The sequence below is a fragment of the Monopterus albus genome, unplaced genomic scaffold (assembly GCF_001952655.1).
Source record: "Monopterus albus unplaced genomic scaffold, M_albus_1.0 scaffold41.1, whole genome shotgun sequence".
Lineage (NCBI taxonomy): Eukaryota > Metazoa > Chordata > Actinopteri > Synbranchiformes > Synbranchidae > Monopterus > Monopterus albus.
Genome location: NW_018127921.1, coordinates 2,424,193 through 2,432,443, shown reverse-complemented (window position 1 = coordinate 2,432,443; position 8,251 = coordinate 2,424,193). Strand labels below are relative to the sequence as shown.

Below are 8,251 nucleotides of genomic sequence, written 5' to 3'. Positions count from 1 at the left end.
TGGCTGCGGCTACACCACAGGACCAGCTGCTCAACCTCCCGTCTGTAGGCTGACTCATCACCATCTTGGATGAGACCATGACCGTTGTGTCATCTGCAAACTTTAGGAGCTTGACAGAGGGGTCCTTTGAGATGCCGTCATTGGTGTAGAGTGAAAACAGCAGAGAGGAGAGCACACATACTGAAGGACACCTGTGCTGATTGTCTGGGTGCTGGATGTGGTTTTCCCCAGCCTCACCTGCTGCTTCCTGTCTGTCAGAAAGCTAGTAATCCACTGACAGGTGGGGGCAGGCACAGTGAGCTGGGTCAGTTTAGAGTGGAGGATGTCTGGGATGATGGTGTTGAACGCTGAGCTGAAGTCCACAAAGAGGGCCCGTGCATAGGTCCCTGGGGAGTCGAGGTGGATGTAATGCAGTGCCATGTTGCCGCATTCTCCACCGACCTGTTTGCCCGGTAGGCAAACTGCAGGGGGTCTACAATGTCCTTCAGGTGGGCCAACGCCAGTCTTTCAAAGGACTCCATAACTACAGATGTCAGGGTGACAGGTCTGTAGTCATTCAGGCAGGAGGGAGTCACGCCATCTGGGCCTGGTGCCTTTGTGATGGCATTTTATCTTGTTTTTTCAGTCCATTTAGTTGTTGTAGCCCTCCACTTTTATACAGCTCGCAGATGATTATGTAAATATGAGCCAGCAACACCTGCTGAAATAGCTTAGTATGAGTCCAGGAGTAAAACCACAGTTACTCCCACATTATTTAAAACACTTCCACATTCAGCATAGTATGTATGTCTTATTCAGTTACTCCATGCATGTAATAATGGCACTGAATTTAAAAGCTGATTTTCATTGCCAAATATCAGACAATGCTGAATGATGTAGCTTCTTGAGATTTTCACGACATCAAGATTTAGAGAGACATCCTGGCGAGGTATTACTGTAATAGTCAGACATTTAGTGCAGTGAGAAAATGGAAGTAGGAAGAATAGAAATGACGAGGGATGCAGAGGACAGCAGAAGGAGAATAGAGTGAGGTTGTAAGAGTTTGCACATTGCAGACTTTTAATCAGAGAAAAAGAGCTTTGTGTATTTTTACAACCTGAGGTTAATTTTAATCAGCATTGGTCTTGTCATTATTGGCGGCTTTTGCTGCCACCTCTGTGTTTACTTTTAATCTCAGTCCTGCTGATTGGAGAAGATGGGGAGATAAACAAATAAAAAAAGCAAAGGAGGAAGGGAAGGAATGGTGCAGAAAGGGCATCACTTGCTGGCACTTGCATTGTGGCGCCTTCATAGCCAGACAGATAACCACGCACACACACACACACACACACCTCTTGCTTTCCCAGCATCCAAAAGGTTCAATCAGAGATGTGATGACACTCGGTTCTCTGGCCGATTCCTTCTCCCAGTCTTTTTATTCCTCACGGGGGAGTTTCTCAGGTCTCTTTTTAGGGCCATTGTTTCCCGCACTTGTGCCTCGTGTCTTCATCTTGCTCATGTAAGATGCAAGGAAAAAAATACAAAGAAAACATGAGAGGAGTGAGGACTCTAGGTAACACATTAACGACATGAGATGTCCTTCCCTTCTATCCTTCATCTGAAGTGTCAAATCACTATCTTATTTCTGACAAAGGGGCATGTCAGTTCATAAAAAACTTCCACGAAGGATAGTTCTGTGTCCGAGGGCCGAGGACATAGGAACGATCATAGACCTAACCTTTTCCCTCGCCCTAAACTCACCCTAACCTTAAACCAAGTTATCCAGTGATGCAGTAACTACTTGCACATCATGTAACACATTTCAGTTCAGTTAAATAAAAAATAATAAAAAATCAAATAGTGCCAAATCATAACAAAAATCATCCAATAAAAAATCAAATAGTGCCAAATCACAACAAAAATCATCTCAGGGCATTTTACATAGTAAGATCTTGACCCTACAGTATTCTAGAGAAAACCCAGCAAATCCCCCTTGAGCAAGCACTTGGCGACAGTGGACAGCAAAAAAATCCTTATAATGGAAGATAGCTCCGACAGACCCTGGCTCTTGATGGGTGGCTGTACTGCTTTGACCAGTTGGGGTGAGTGTATAGAGGAGAGAGAACAGAAAGAAAAGTATCAGGACACAACAAACAAACAAACAAGCACTGGGCAGGTTAATGTGGCCAGTGACTGCTCATCAGAAACACCTACAGCTCTGGAGTCAGGGATACCTGCAGGTACAGGGAGAGAGAGAGGACAAACTATGGGAGAGAGGAGACACAAAGATAGTGACATGTAGTGTTGGCATATAGATGCATAGAAATTGAGGAAAGGAGAGGGGAATATGATGACTTCCTCCATTTTGTGAGCACTGTTATGGTGGTTTGCAACGGCACCATTTTATGACTCAAGAGTTCAGTGAAGTGTGCAGAACCACTGCACAAGTGTACTTGACTTCTATAAGCAAACACACTGATCATGGTGATTCCATTTAAATGACATTGTTTTGCAGAAATTTTGATGTGTTCTGTGGGTGTGTCTAAGCACTAACATAGTGCTAAAATATAACCTACATAGACAAGCAAATTCACACCAATGGGCAATTCCATTTTTAGCAAATCTGCATGTCTTGTTACTGTGGGAGACTACAGACATAGTTGCGTGCAGTGCAATGATGTAAAGCATTCAGCCAGAAACTTATATTGTGTTCACGTTATAGCTACAGGTTTGGAATATTTTACGATTAAAATATCAGTGGGTCTACCTTCTCAGCTTTTCTTGTTTGAGTGTCAGAGGATTTACTGTTTGAGATAAGGTTCCAGGTTAGTATGGATGGGACAATATTTTGAAATTCTAGATATTGCGATACAAAAATGTCACAATGCGTATTGTTTTGTCTAGCGATATATATCAGCTAGTCTCCATACACCAGCAACTTTATATTTTTCGTAAATAAGATAGCCTAACAGAACGGAAATCAATGTATCTGGTTGTTCTTTACATAATCAAACCAGTGCTAGGAAAGGGGTAAATAAAGTGCAAGTATTCCGCAGCTAGTTATACATTGCTATCATTGAATTTTTAATTGTATCATGCTTGAATCGAATTGTATGCACCATCTTGTGCATCGGAATTGTTTCCAGAAAAAAAATCACATCACCTCATCCCTATAGGTTAGATAAAAATTTAACATGGAGTGTGAGGTTTACCTGTGTTCTGTTTAAGCTACACCAACCCAGTGTCATTTTAGCATCAAAACTAAAAGGCTTTACCAATGAAGTGACATTGCCAAATTTTGAAAGACAGTGTACATTCACAGCTGTTCACACTCCCTAAAAATACCGCTGTTTAGGATAGCATCCCCTATGTCTCAGAAGACATTAATTAATATTCATTCTGCTACCAGAGAGTGTTGTTGTCATACCACCACTAACAGATGTGCATTCATTAAACTCAGGACCACTGAGACACATTGTATGCCACAGTCACACTTTTAATAATTAATTCAACTCAATTTACACCTGAATTTATTTTAACTGTCATTTATTTATGCCATTAATTCTCAGCTGAGGGGTGGATTTGATCTCCTGGTTAGCAGATATCATCCCATCAAATGAATTTTAATAATAGAAGGGTCTCATTAAGACCCATTCAGACATGAAGACAGTCTGAGTGGAATGGGATGCCCGGAATTGACCAGATATTCATACATTATTGACACTGAAACCAATCTTATTAAATCAGCAGGTTTCAGCTCTGTGAATATGCAGCTGACTGCAGGCTGAGTTTTTTATTATCTTATTTAAACTTTATTTAACCAGTGAAATCCCATTAAGGCAAGACAATGTAACTTCATTTATATAGCACATTTCATTCACAGAGACCATTCAGAGTGCTGCACAGAGGCAAGGAAAAACATTAACAGCACTAAAAACAACAAGCATTAAAACCAGAATAAAAGCATTTAAGACAACATGAAAATAAAACATTGTTCAAATGAGATAAAATACATAAAATGAAAATAAAAACAGACAAAATAAAAGGTCTGAAACATAAATCTAGCAGAACAATGCACTGTAATTGCATGTAGTAACAGCATACTGTACAGCATACTGTACTGGTTTTTATGCCATACAGCATAAAAACCAGTCAAACAAAGGCACAGGAAAACAGCAGAGTTTTCAGTTGACACTTGAAAGTTGGGGCATATTTAAGGTCATCAGGAAGCAGGTTCCATCTGTGTGCAGCAGTGTAGCTAAAAGCAGATTCTCCCTGTTTGCTTCTGACCCAAGGCTCTACCAGGTGACTAGTTCCTAAGGATCTCAGAGCCCTGCTGGGTTTGTATTCTCCAAGGAGATTAGAAATCTATGTACACACACGTTTAAATACATTTGTACATGGAAAATATTACCGAATTGATCGCTCCCAAACTAATTTCATAGCATAGCAGCTGCAGACAAATGTAGCCATTGAGGTTGAAAATTGGATTATTCTATGTGTTGCTTTTTGTCTGCATAGTTTAGCTTGAATTGTGCAGTGTTGGCTAATGGGGCCACAATCACACAAAAAGCATTGCCTCAATCGTAGACAAACAATTGCTGTGGAAATGTGCAGGTATTGCAAAATCCTACCTCTCAAATATCAACTTGGATAATTACGGTCATTTTTGAAAGAATAATGTCCAAACGCGTTTGTTTGAGTGTGGTTGTACTTTGATGTTAAATCCTGCTCATGCTGTCTTGACCAGCAAAACCAGTTGTTTTTATCTTTGTGAGCCTGCTTTGTGTGTTTCTGTATGAGGGATATGATTGCGAGTCAATTACACCAATCACACAGTTGCCCTCCTGCCGGTTCCAATCAGAATCTAGCCAGTGATAACAGGCATCTTTGATCCTCTTGAGGTGACCTTGTAGATAACGCATGGATGCAGATCCAGCTTGGAACACTGGCTATGAATGAGATCACAAGGTGTGCATGGCTGTCATAGTCAGACATATGAACAAACACAGTATGTACACTTTTAAGATCTTTATTGATTGCAGGGCTGAATATATATCAGTGTGTAATAATCTTTTCGAACACATTTATATCCGCACGTTAAAAATGGTTTATCTATTTTTAATTCATCAGTAAATCAGTATGAGAATTTTGTCAACGTACAGTTTAATGAAGAGATAAGCAAGCCAAGTTAAGATATATCCCCTTTCAAAACAGTAGTTAGAAAGTGCTTTACTTGAAAAATATAAAGCTATAAAAATAAGAAGAGCTAATAGGTTTCAAGATGTGTTTTAGATTTATGTACATGGAATCCACATTGCATTGAGGTATCACCTAGTGTGTTCTTTTACGTACACACATAGAGTACACCATCAAATAAGAAACTGTGAGTACTTGGACGTATGTGTCTGTTTGCTGTTGTCTATTTTCCCATACAGGCACACAAATTAACACATGTGGACACAGAACAGATTCAAACCATAAGGTAAATTAGATTTGCTCATCTGTCTGGATTTCCTCATCTTGACCTCTCACAAACAGTCTCAGATGCATACAGAAACACACCGGTCCCGGGAGTGTGTGAAAGAAAGCATCGTACATTCATTCTCTCGCTGCCTAAATCTGGGCAGGGCTGGAATTCATCACAGGATAAAACCCGTTTCTCATCAAACCCAGGAAAGTGTAGCTAATGCAATTTCACTAAGTCACTGCCTGACTTGATTACATGTTGGCTAGGCAGCGCATGCTAAGGCACCACAGGGGGGCTGGTGTCACTGTGTGAGCAGTCACAGTGTGTATGTGTTTAGTGTGTGTTTTAAGCCATTTTGTTGTATGTGTACATATCTTTTTGTACTCCTTTAATCCATGGATTCTTTTATGGATAGAAGCTGTGTGTCATCTCTGTTCAGGTGTGGGTGTTGCAGATGGAGCAGTGGTCCTCGAGGGGGATTTCAGGCAGATCTGGCTGCATTAGAATGTGTCATTTCTTCCTTTCCAGCTTGCAGTTGCTGTCCCACTGAGCACCACACCTCTACACACCCCTCCCACTAATCCTGGATCAAACCATACAAATGCATGCAGATACTCATTCAAACAACACTGATGAGTCCTCAAGCACACACATACAAATGACACTTTTACGCAATGTGTCGAGAGAGGGCTGGCAGCAGTCAGGTGGCATCCTGACCTGAAACCGGAGCCACCCTGTCACCCAGACACCTCTGAAGAATCCCATGCATATTAACACTGGCCTGTTTAATATTCATCAGTGTTATGCCCTGTTGGCAGCTGGTCCCAGACCTCATGGATCAATGAGGTTTTTTCCACATTTCTTTGTCTGACACTGATGCAGATGTTTAGAGCATGAAATTAAATTGGTCACTGTCATTGGCAATACATACATGGTAGTCAATTTGGTGTGTGTTTGTGTGTATTTGCCGGTTAGTTGTAGCCCTTGGAGCAAACAAGTAATGCAAACATCTCCAGAGTCTGTGACATGTTGATGTTAGTCATGGGAACTTGGGTGCTTGCAAGTTGATGATGAGGAAACAAGAGTTTAGCGAGCTTTTTTCCATGTTGATGATCAGAGAGGGGGAGAGAGAGAGAGAGAGAAATTGAGAATTTGAACTTGAAGAAGGCAGAGTGAGGATGAGCAAAAGAATGCGTTGGCGGCAGCTTTGTTTAGGAGCCTGTAATTGAGTTTTAATTGAATTGGCACCAAAGGAAGGATGAATGGATGAAGAAAGAGAGCTTGAGTGATTTGGACCTCATCATTTTCTCCACTTAGCAACACGAATGAAGGCTTACCATGTAGGCGAATTTCATGGCAAGAGATCAGAATCAGAAACCCCTGATTTAAAAGTTTTGTATAGAATGAAAGGTTCCTGTGTTATTTTAATAAAAATACAGAGTGTTTTCTCCCCTACTTTTCAAATGAAACTTGTTCCATTAGAAATGTATTATGAAGCCTGGCGCTGGGAACAATGAGTTGATATGCATTTGAATGTGAGGCTAGGCACACTGCACAGGTAATGTGGAATAAGCTTTCGCATAGTGAGGTGTCTTTGTGTTATATCACACAAGCTTTGCGAGGCTGAAATGGACATTGAAATGAAAGAGAGGAAAACAGCAGAGCAAGGCTATGTGCCAAACTGAAAGGGAACTGCTGCAGAACTCACAGATGCACACACACCTACCCATTTTGAAACCTTATCAGTAGCTTGGTTCACTGTTTTGTTTGATTTCTGTTCAGCGTTTCCACTTAAGTTACTCTGTACCGGTGGTGGAAGAAGTACTCAGATCCTTTACTTAAGTAAAAGTAGCAATACATCAGTGTAAAAATACTATTATAAGTAAAAGTCCTGCATTCAAAATGTTACTTCAGTAAAAGTACAAAAGTATTAAAACATATTTAAAGTACTAAAAGTAAAAGTACTCACACAGAATGGCACATTCCTGTATATCATAGAGATGAAAATACTCAAGTACAGACAAAGTCAGAGCTACAGGCCTGCTTTGACTGCACAGGTTGGAGTGTATTTGAGGCTGCATCTACAGACCTGGATGAACTCACGGACACTGTGACATCATACATCAGCTTTTAAATATACCTTTGTACACTGCTCAAAAAAAATAAAGGGAACACAAGGGAAAATAAGACATTCAACTATGTAACGAACAAGGTATTTAATAAGAATATTTCATTCATTCAGATCTAGGATGTCTTATGTTGTGTTCGCTTTATTTTTTTGAGCAGTATATATATCCAGTTGAAAAACTGTCTAAACTGTGTGTATGTAAAGCGTTGTACATGCACATTGAGAATCACTGTACCAGAGACAAATTCCTCATGTAAAAAGTACAATATTTGCCTCTAAAATATAGTGAAATCAAAGTTTGAGGTAACAGAAAATGAAAATACTCAAGTACAGATGCTTCAAAATTATACTTAAGTACAGTACTTTATTAAATCTACTTTCCAGTTACTTTCCACCACTGCTCTGTATACTTGACACATCACACCGCATTTCAACTGCCCAAAATGTACCAGGAAAGTGCAGCAAGCAAATTGAAGGTTTGATTCTTACACAGTGCTAAAAGCTTGAAAACAAACTTAAAAAAAAAAAAAAAGTTTTCCACACTGAAATGTATCAGATTCTCTTGGTTTTGAATACAGAAAGTTATGTAGTTGTATTGTTACTTTGCGCCATGGGAGTTAACTATACACCTAAATCATGAAATTTTAATAAATAACATTGTTACTCTTGACTGC

General features: G+C 40.0%; 1 protein-coding gene across 1 annotated transcript in view; it reads left to right on the top strand.

Annotated features, from left to right (window-relative positions):
* Positions 1-8,251, top strand: part of exoc4 (exocyst complex component 4) — a 133,603-nt gene that overhangs the window by 37,811 nt on the left and 87,541 nt on the right. The window lies entirely within an intron of this gene.